This window comes from Poromitra crassiceps (genome assembly GCF_964638095.1).
Source record: "Poromitra crassiceps genome assembly, chromosome: 8".
NCBI lineage: Eukaryota > Metazoa > Chordata > Actinopteri > Beryciformes > Melamphaidae > Poromitra > Poromitra crassiceps.
In genome coordinates, this window is record NC_139629.1 from 45,418,032 (window position 1) to 45,428,853 (window position 10,822).

A 10,822-nucleotide genomic window follows, 5' to 3' on the forward strand; every position below is an offset into this window, starting at 1 on the left:
GCCTTACCTCAGCCAGGTGTTAGAAAACCACAACGGGGGCTAGCAACTGTAGCTAATGCAGCTAAAACCAGATGCTCCTGATTACACTTACGTATCACGTGGCTCACAAGTGTCATTATCACAGGCTTCCATCGTCTCATACAAATCAACCTTTCTCCAGCTTTCATTACAGTGTATTTTGTCCAATACTGCTGCAACAAATATATTCTTCAAACAGCCAATTTTATAGCTGAAATAGTCGTATTAGCTGCATGCCATGATAAGTTGCTCTATTTGGGCTAGCACAGTGTCTCCTAGTAATAATACGGATTACAGTCTTGCATGAGTTGCAGCTCGAAACGATACGATGTGGCACAAAGTGGGAGGAGCTTGAAAAGCTTGTTACAGGAGCGGGATATATCAGGAAACCACTGGGGGGGTCTAGCATCTGGCTGGAGTTAACGGACCCGGGGGGGGGGGGGCACTACTGGGCCCTTCAGAGCCTCTGGGGGGGGGTCTCTCACCCCAAACCCCCCGGAAACAAGATGGCTGCTTGGGACTTTTACTGTGAAATGGCATTTTTACAGACCAGCCAGACAAATGGGGGGAAGGGGGTTCTACTTAAACTAGCACAACACCGTTGGTCAGCTGCGCGAGAGCGACTAACGACAAACTTCTCAAAGACTATTAACGAGGAACTATGCTGCACAAGACGTGCCCGTCTGAGGGCGCGCGGGAGGAAGGAACGCGGGTCTTTAGGAGGATGACACGACACGGCTCTCTGAGAGTCGAGCGTCTGGGGACGTCCGGAGGCCTCCGTCCACACCGCTGGGGTTTGACTGCCAAAGTGAAGCTACGGAAAAAGGAGTTGCCATAAACTGCAATGGTGAAAAGACATAGTGAGACAATGTGAACGAACATGAAACGCTAAGAGGTTACAGCTATGTGTATAAAAAGGAAAAACAACAATACATGTACAGAAGTGTCACTCTGCGGAGGTCTTTTTTTTTTTTTTTTTATATTCAATGTAACCATGAAATACTATTAGGTACAGGATGACTATGCTAATCCTTATAACCAAAAGGATATACAAAAGCTGTAGATACATTAAGATCTCTATATGATCATAGCCGTTTACTATCTCCAGATATTGCACAACTAATAAAACATAGGTACAAAGTAAGACATTGTGCTACTATGAGGATTGGTGAACGTATCGATGCGTATGAGTTTTTCTACAAAAAATATGAACATATTACACTGTCCGTCTTCTTTGTTTTGAGCTGGGCCAGACCAATGTACGGTCCACTTCCATCTAACTGTAAATGACAGTACAAAAACTCCTACCATAGAGGGACGATACTACGGAATGCCGTCCGCCGACTGGATCATATAGAGGCCGTTATTATTACAGAAAACCACACTAGCAGCAGTTAACAGCATCAGTCGAGTCATTACCACTGATAAAAACACAGCATGACAGTAAATAGATATCTTAACATTCGATATGGCAGTTCTGTCAATCTGTAGCAGTGTGAAATGTGTTCTTTGGTCATAAATGTATCCTGCAAACGATGGAACGAGTGGAGAGGCGGTTTGTCCACGGACCAACTGATGTAGATTGAACAATAAATGGTATTGAGAGAAAGTGGTGTGTGTTTATGAGACATGCTTTTTGGTTGAGTTTGATATGGTAACTATTAATGACTTACATCTTGACTGAATTGTAATCAAACTGCTACCAATGCTATTTTCTACTTCATTTTCTTTCTTTCTTTTTTTTATCATGCATTTCCCAAACCTTTGATCATGTTGTCAATTGTTACTTAACCCCAAAATCTCCATCCCAGTGCCCACTGCCCCAACCACCTCTTTCTGACCTAACATGTCAGCAGTATCCCTCACTGGGGCATTTTACCTGTCGGCACCTGTCCAGTGAAGTCACACACCGTCCTTCATGTAGTCAATCCTTAGCCTATTTCACAATACACCCAAAGCAGCCATTTTGTGTCTAAAATGCAGAAAGTAATACAATATAAAAATTTGCACTGAATTAAATTGTTTCCCTGCAGCAGGGGAACAGCAAACTGCATCTTCTTTGTTTTACTTCCTGCTAGAGGTCTTCGGGTATGCCCGAACCCCCGAATACCCGACCCGGACCCGGCCGGGTCTCGGGTCCATTCTGGGTCCGGGTCTATTTGCCACGGGCCTCGGGCCTCTAACAGTGAAATGCCGGGTCCTGACTGGACCCGGTGAGTGGCTTTCACAACTGTCAATCACCCCTTTGTACATTGTCAAATAACTAATGAAAAACAAACTTATCAGAAAAATTTGCACTTGAACCTACTACAGGTCTTCTGGCCGGGTCTCGGGTCCGTTCAAAAGAAGTGACTTTGGGTCTGGGTCGGGTCCGACATTTAACGGGTCTGTCCGGGGTCCGACATTTATCCGGTCTGTCTGGGTCCAGGTCTCAGCTTTCTAATAATAGACGGGTCCATTCGGGTCCGGGCACAAATCTACTGGATCCATTCGGGTCCGGGTCTGTCATTTTGGACCCGTGAAGTCCTCTGCTTCCTGTCTTTTCGACACAAAACCAAAAAGCTATTTAAGAAAAGATAACATGCTATTGCTATTGAATGATACAAGCTGCAAATCTGTGCAAACGCTTAATACCTCACATCTATTTAATGTACTCATGTCACATTTACACTAATTTGAAGGGTATGAGAGGAAGTATTAGAGGATCAATTGTTTTCATTAGAGAACATTTAAACTTGTTTTCTAATTTAGACCATGGACCATAGACACCTTCAGAGGCAACACCTTCAGAGGACCTGAAAGCAAGGTGGAAATGGGGAAGGAGCTGATTCTGAATGACTCCCTCCCTCTGTGTTATAGTGTTTCACTGTGTTGGAAGATCTTGAGATGTGCATGTATTAGAGTGACTTCTCTCTACAACTTCAGTATTTCCCAGTTGTGTGTTGATGTGCCAAGGCCAAGGCCCAGGACATTTCAGGCTGTTGTGTGTCATCACTATCCAAAACACTGATCAGATCTGAATAGGATCTGAAAAGGCAGTGATGCACTTGAGAATTAGACAGGCAGCTATATAGAATTAAAGGAGTTGAAATGTAATAAGGATGTGTAAAACTGAACATGGACTGGCCATTGGCTTCAATCAACACACGTGTATTTTGGTTGCCTGCATTATGCATTCATTAAGCATGCATGTACATGGTGTGTCCACCAGAGTTCAGTAATAGCACTCAGTGATAGTCACTGCAGTTAAAGAACACTAGCACCCTGACATAGACAGAATGATGTCAGAGTTTGAGAGGTTTTTACGATATTATGTTGTCGTATGATATTATGTTGTCGTGTTTACTCTTACTTCTGAAAAATACTGTTATGTAGTATCTAGCCTACTCTGCTAACAAGCATTTCAAGAAGATGTAAAGAATTTTGTACCTGCATTAGCCTTTTTCACTTCCCACCCAATTCACCCATTTTGTGTCTAAAAGGCAGGAAGTAACACAGGTGCAAGCAAGACGGCAACAAGGGCCCCGGCATTGGATCAACTCATGGATTGGAAGTTGGAAACCCTCATTAATCTTTTGCTTGCACCAGTGTTACTTCCTGCCTTTTAGACAGGCGAATGCTCACATCATCTGTCTCTGCTTCTATATTTAACATAGTTGGCATGGTGGCTCAGTGGGTAGCAACGACCCTCTCACTCTCCTGGCTTTGCTTTGTAGGAGCCTGGTTGCCGGGGTTGTTAGGCTGATCTTTATCTTTATCTATATTTTTTATTTGAGCAGGGACAGTACACAATAAATATATTGCACCAGAAATAGCTAAGAGCTAATTTGCATCTGTAGTCCCCGATTGGGTGCACCTGCCTTCAGACCATTCTGTCTCTCTCCCTCCTCACTGATGCACCTTTTGTTCTGTTCTTCTGTTTAATGTAGTCTGCAATTTGCAATTTATTTTATTTATTTATTTTTGCAGTAAAATTGCGGCACTGTGCATCCTGGTGGCTCACCTGGTAGCACGCGTACGATAGAGGCTCGGTCCCTCGAGCGGCCAATGCGGGTTCGAATCCGACCCAAGGTCCTTTGCCGGATGTCATCCCCTCCCTCTCTCCCTACCTTTCCTGTCTGCCTACTGCCCTATCAAATAAAGGCAAAAATGCGCAAAAAGTTATCTTTAAAAAAATTATCTTTAAAAAGATTGCGGGAACTGGTCAATTGCAAGTTGCGGAACCTGTTTTGCCATTTTTGCTGAGAAATTTGCTGGAGGGACTGGTTTGTGTTGTCTAGTTGTTAGCTAATCAATTATTGTTTTAACTTTTGCTTTGGTGTGTGATTCCCACCTTTTGTTACTTCCTTGAGCTGGGTTGTAGCAGGCGGCTCGTCCATTATCTGAACCCGGGACCTCTCGCACGCACCTTCGTCCTCAATGAGTTTTCTAGTTTAAATAAAGATTGAATGAAGCGAGAATCATAACCTGCCTAGACAAATGTATTAATTTATTAACTGAAACTACAACTAGACAACACAAATTACTTTAAACAAACAGAACAAAAGGTGCACTGGTGAGGGGGGATGGTCTGAAGGTTTTCTTAAAGCAAAGAAAGGAGCACACCGGGCCCAGGTGCACCCAATCAGCCTAATGACCCCAACCAGGCTCCTCCTCCAGGCAAGACAGGGGCCAGGAGAGTGGGAGGGTCGTCACACAGAGAGAAGGTCCTTGGGTCTGTCCCAGGTCCTTTCTGTGTGGAGTTTGCATGTTCTCCTATGCTAGTGAATAGCGATGGGTTAAAAGCAGATGATACATTTTGTTGTACGATAAAGCAATCTTCATCTTATTCATAGGCTCGCTAAAATATTTAATAAGCAATCTATTTTTTTTTCATTAGACAGCGTACAGATTAAAAGCCACTCTGTGAAGTAGCATAGTTTCAATCAATCTTTCAAGAGAAGAATAATTATAATTTCTTCACACTTAGAGCAAAACCACGCATGATTTTCCACAAGAAAACCTTTATGCTAAACTTTACAAAATAAGAAATGATCTGAAAACACTGACGGTACAAGCACACAGAATTCACAATCGACCCATAACTTCATTGTGTGTGTGTGTGTGTGTGTGTGTGTGTGTGTGTGTGTGTGTGTGTGTGTGTGTGTGTGTGTGTGTGTGTGTGTGATGCTATAATGCAGAGTCAGCGCCGGGTAGTGGTGAGGAAGAGGACATAATGCTTAGGCGGGCAAACCATAGCATAGCCGTCACCACAGCATGATGTAGGTTGACATGCAGGAATACACGATCAAAGAAAAAGGCTGATGTACTGCGCCGCGTATTCTCCTCTGTAAAACACCAACAGACAAACTTCTGGCCTTCTGTCGTGAGCAGAGAAAGACGTTTACATCTTCATACGCATACAAATGCAGGAATATTGATCAAATTCACTTTCCATATCTTTCTCATGCTAACTGTGATGGTAATTATTGGAGATATGATGTTGTCTTGGTATGCGTTTTGAATGCCGATGGTGGAAGATCTTCATCAAAGTGAGACAGCATGTCTTCCCCTCCCCAGAGCAGGGTTTTCCCCCTTGAAACAGCAGAATAGCATTTCCCCCTTGATTTTAAACAATAAATAGAGATTAGATTTACTTTATTTTATTAAATAGCTACTGCTCAATAAATAAGAAAGTAGATTTGTAAATTATAGTATATAAACTGTTTAATAACTTGCTAATGGCAGAATCTACACTACCAATGAAAATATGTTACGAGGTATCCCTTTCAATGTTTGTTTTCATATTTAGTTTATGTAGGTCTAAGTATATATGAATGAATCACCACAAGCCTTCATTAAATGTTGACACAGAGACCTTTCAAAAAAGTCTTACTTTCTGTTGTAGGCTACTCAGTTCTTTTGTAACCTTCTTAACCAAAAGCTTTTCAAACACAAGTTGAAGCGCTCAACAAGTTAGTCAGTAGCTGAGAGCCCTGTCGTGTATTTTGCAAAGGTCTGATACAAAGTTGTGGTGAAAGGCTCGTCTCTTAACTTTGCTTTTGTCTGTACTTGAAATGTGTAACCTCTCAGAATGCCCTCTAGATGTCAGTGTTTGCTTGTGTCAACGTTTCAGTCTTTGCTGCTATGTTGCAACTCCTAATAAATGAAGGACGATTGCACATAAAAGGTGTGCACCTACGTCGCCTGGTGCAGTATATACACGCCACAAGTAAAGGTACAATTCAAAATGCTGTGATTTGTTCTAATAGGAGACAGGGAGCCCTGAGAATAGTTTTACCACAGATATTCAGCACCACGGACAGCGCCCGGTGGTGGCTTAGCAACATCACAACACTAAAAGCTGCAACTGTGCCTAAAAAACAAGTCAGCGAAGAAGAAAGAAAACTCATCAACAGTGTCGAGGCAGCGGGGCCAAGGACTCTGCGAGGAGCATCAGAAGAAGACAGAGGAGACTTTCATGCCAGCTAAACTTCCCTCAGTGATACATCATCCATCCATTCCCCTCCTTCACTGAGACATGCAGAGAGAGAGAGCGGCCGCGTGCGTGCGCGTGGTGTTTGTTGTTAATCTCCCCGCACAGAAACTCCAGAGTGACGATCCTCTGAGTGCTCAAAGCCGCGGATTCGGACTTTGCGGCCGCAGCAGCAGTCTGTGCAGAGAAAGATAGGGCCTGCCTGTTTTATATGTAAAGCTGGCAGGCAGAAAGCGCCGTGCCCGGAGGGTATTCCACACCAGGCTTTTGTTGCAGCCAAACTGTGGCGGTGGGGACCCACTGTCTAAGCTGCTTTGCTTTCTGGGAGCACAGGGAGACGGGAAGGACGCGGAGGACTAGTGTGAGTGAAGTTGGACCGTTTGTCTGAGGAAGGGCGTGTGCGCCCCGAAACGTTACACATGCCGATAGGCTAGCAATACATCTTTCATGGGAGCTATTTCTAGTGTGCAGACTCTTATTTTTTCCAGTTCTACTTGCACCTCCTTCCAGAAGCTAGTTTCATCGTCGTTGTTGTTGTTTTTGGATGTGCGTGCCTTTTTGAACTGTTCTGCAAAGTTGGACCATTCACAGGAATCAGTCTTGCGCTTCTGGCTTGGATGACAGCATGCTGCTCGTTAATGATGGGAGAGGAATTTGGCAGGAGAATCTAACTGCGCTCTCTCTCCCCTCTTTCGGTTTCTCTCCTCCTCGACATACCTCATACCTCCCATTTCTCTTCTTCTGCTCCTCCTCTGCGCGGCGGTCTGTTGAGTCAGCATTGGCAAATAGTTTGAGATCATATTCTTCAGCTCTCTTTCGTTGGCTGGGATGATTCTGCACTGTCAATCATTGATTTGGCCCCAATGGGGCACTTTGATGTACGTTAGGGTTTGGGTTTAGTGAGTCCACTGTTAATTGAACATCACAGACGAGCCAATCACAGCCTCTGAGTCTATATTCCTGAACCACCATCAGCTGAATGACCTCCTTTTAGCCTGGCCACGTTGCCATTACAAATGAATTGGTTATCAACAACCCTGCCTCAGCTATAGGACTTAAATAAACAATCTGCGGGTGAAATTAGATGGAGATAGTAGGGATGGGGCCCGATCCAATCCAATATCGGTATCGGGTGCCAATATTGGCACTAATTCACGGTTCGGATCGGATCTTTAATTGGCCAAATCTTTGCCTATATTCAAGAAAAATATTGGTATCGGCATAATATCGGTATCGGCAGATGTCCAAATTCAGGTATCGGAATCGGATCGGAAGTGAAAAAATGTGGATCGGTGCATCCCAAGAGAGAGAGAGAGAGATAGATAGATAGATAGATAGATAGATAGATAGATAGATAGATAGATAGATAGATAGATAGATAGATCAATAGATCGATAGATCGATTGAATGATGGCTAAAAAGCAAGTGGCTAAATGAGTCAAGTTATAAATACTTGACAAGACAGTTAAAAAAAGAAAAAAAGTTAGTCCACAGACAGTAGGCCTCCATCAGTCAGTATAACTTATGCTTGGTTTTGTGAATAATTGTGTTAGTCTTGATTTTGAGTTTGGGGCAGGGGTTCAGTATGATAGAGATGGATATTTGCTAGGTAGAAAAGAACTGGAGGGTCATGCCAGGTTGCTGCTTATACTTCCAGCTTGGAGAAACTGCACAGTAATGTAATGACTGAAAGCAGTATGGTGTTTTGTCACCCGGCTGACATGCAGCCGCGTAGCACCACATGGCTGATCCAATGCAGAGGAGGCAGAAGACAAGAAAGAGGGCAGGGCTATCCGGTGCTACTCGCTCTCCCTGTAATTTCCTGTAACGTGCGGGGCTGTGCTTCTCCAGGCAAACACAGCTCGCCTTTGAAGAGTGATTTGAAAATATAAATTTTAATAAGGTGCACCGAGGCACGGCCAACGAGACACCAGCAAAAGATAAAAAGGAGATTGCATATCTGAAATAAGCTGATGAGGGGAGGGAGGGAGGGGGGGGGGAATAAAGGAAAGACAGAGAGAGAGAGAGAGAGGGGTGGACTTGTAACAGCAAGGTGTTTTTTCGTTTAATTGAAGAGGCTGGGGGAATGTAAAATGGAATGAGAGACGCTTTGGGCAAAAACAATCGTGAGCATGTTGTGAATGTAGAACTCTTCGGAGCCGTTTCTAATCTGCTGCGCAAAATAATGCAACTATCATCGACGGCGTCCTCGCCGGCCGCCTGTTAGTTTTCCACATAATGAACCCACTTCTCCGGCAAGTCATTTTCTTTCAGGCAATCAGACGGCTGCCCGAGTCATTTCTCCCAGTACGTTCGAAGATAGCAAAGAAAATTGACGTGAACTTTCTACACGAGTTAAGACTTTCAAACAATTTGAGTTTATGGATTTTTTCTTTTGGTAACACTTTCTGTGAAGGTCATGTCTATAATGCATTATTATGAGCACATTCATAAGACATTATAATGCATTTATAATACGTTATAACTATTTATGAATGTGTATAATCATGCATGACAACTTATAACAAATAATGTATTATACTAAACATCAATAATACACTATAGCATGACTTTGTGAGCTTTAAGTGTAAGCACTATAAGGTTATTAGTAATTGTATGATACTACAGTATAACACAATTATGAGGATTTATGATCAGTATTTGCTGGCTGCAGTAAAGTGTAAGACACAAAATATTCTTCTTTCAAACACTGTTGTCACTTTGGCATGGTGGCACCAGCAAATACTGCTCATAAAAGACCTCATAACTGTGTTATAGTATCATACAATTAATAACCCTATATGAGGGATCAGCCGAGCAGAATTTTAGTAAACAAACGGTGTCACTGGGTGGAAATGGCAATGGGACCCTATGGAGCCAGCCTTGAGTGTCTCACTCTAGCCCCGGCTGTGTTGCTTACATTTTTAACAGTTCACACAACTTTAACACACCATGCATATATTATACATCAGACTCTTGAGCTACGGTACTTCTTTTCTCACTCAAAATCTCAAAATATAAGCGATATCATGTCGTTTTTGAGATATTAACGTTTGTTTGGCACAACTCATACTAGTTCACTTCTGCGGTTTCCGGGTGTTTTGCGGTGTCGTGACATCACGCCGATTCCTCATATAGTGCTGTCACTTTACTTAAAGGAGAATTCTGTTTTTTTTTTTGTACAACCTGGACCTTATGTCCACTCCAGCTTTATTTATGCTTCAGAACTCCCTCTGAAAAGGAATTTCTGAAATCCAGCCACTACAATGGGGGCGGCTGTAGCTCAGGAGGTAGAGCGGGTCGTCCACTAATCGCTTTGGATAAAAGAGGTCGGTGGTTCGATTCCCAGCTCTTCCAGTCTGCATGTCGAAGTGTCCTTGGGCAAGATACTGAACCCCAAATTGCTCCCGTTGGTGTGCCAGCACCCTGCGTGGCAGCCTGCCGCCATCGGTGTATGAATGGGTGAATGTACCTAGTGATTGTAAAGCGCTTTGGATAAAAGCGCTATATAAATGCAGGCCATTTACCATTTACTACAACTCTAGAACGCGCCGAGCATCGGCCTGGAACAGAGGAAGTAGGGGCATGGGTAATGCGTGCATTTACGTTCTGTAAGTAGCTTATTTTCTGCCACGCGGCGGCTCATATCCTTATTATATCATAGAGACAATGAGAAAATGGACGGTGTATTTACCTTGCTGCAGGCAGCATGCATACGTACTCCAGCACTTATAGCGTTTACCGAGATAGACTCGGTTACTAAAGCACTCCGCAAAGTAAACGCCAGCCACAGATCTATGCATGGTAACCATGGAAACATCAGCATAATCCTGACGCTTAAGTTTTGACTTTTAACTGTGACAGTTTCATCTAAAAGAGAGTGAAAATATGATTGTATTTAAGAGAGACAGTTTAAAACAGCATACCATGTTACCTTATTCAATTCGTTTTGTTGTTTTCTTTATTAAAAAAAAACATCCAAAAATGAGCCTTGAAAAAGGCCTTATATTCGGACCAATATGGTATGTTGTAGTATGTGTTGTTGTTGAAATGTGTTTGTATTGATGAGAACTGTACTGTATATGCACATATACTCCCGTAATATAGAATAGGTTACGGCCATGCATGCACTCACATCACCCTTTCTCTCCTCTCTTCCTCATCTCTTGTTTCTGTACTCCCCTTCTCCCCTGCTGCTATTATTAGGCGGCCTTTAATTATGCATGTTTTCATAGTGCTTTTAGTATTACTGTCTGTTTAAGAGTGTGTGTGTGTGTGTGTGTGTGTGTGTGTGTAGATAGAGTGTAAAGTGTAAACTATGACGGACGG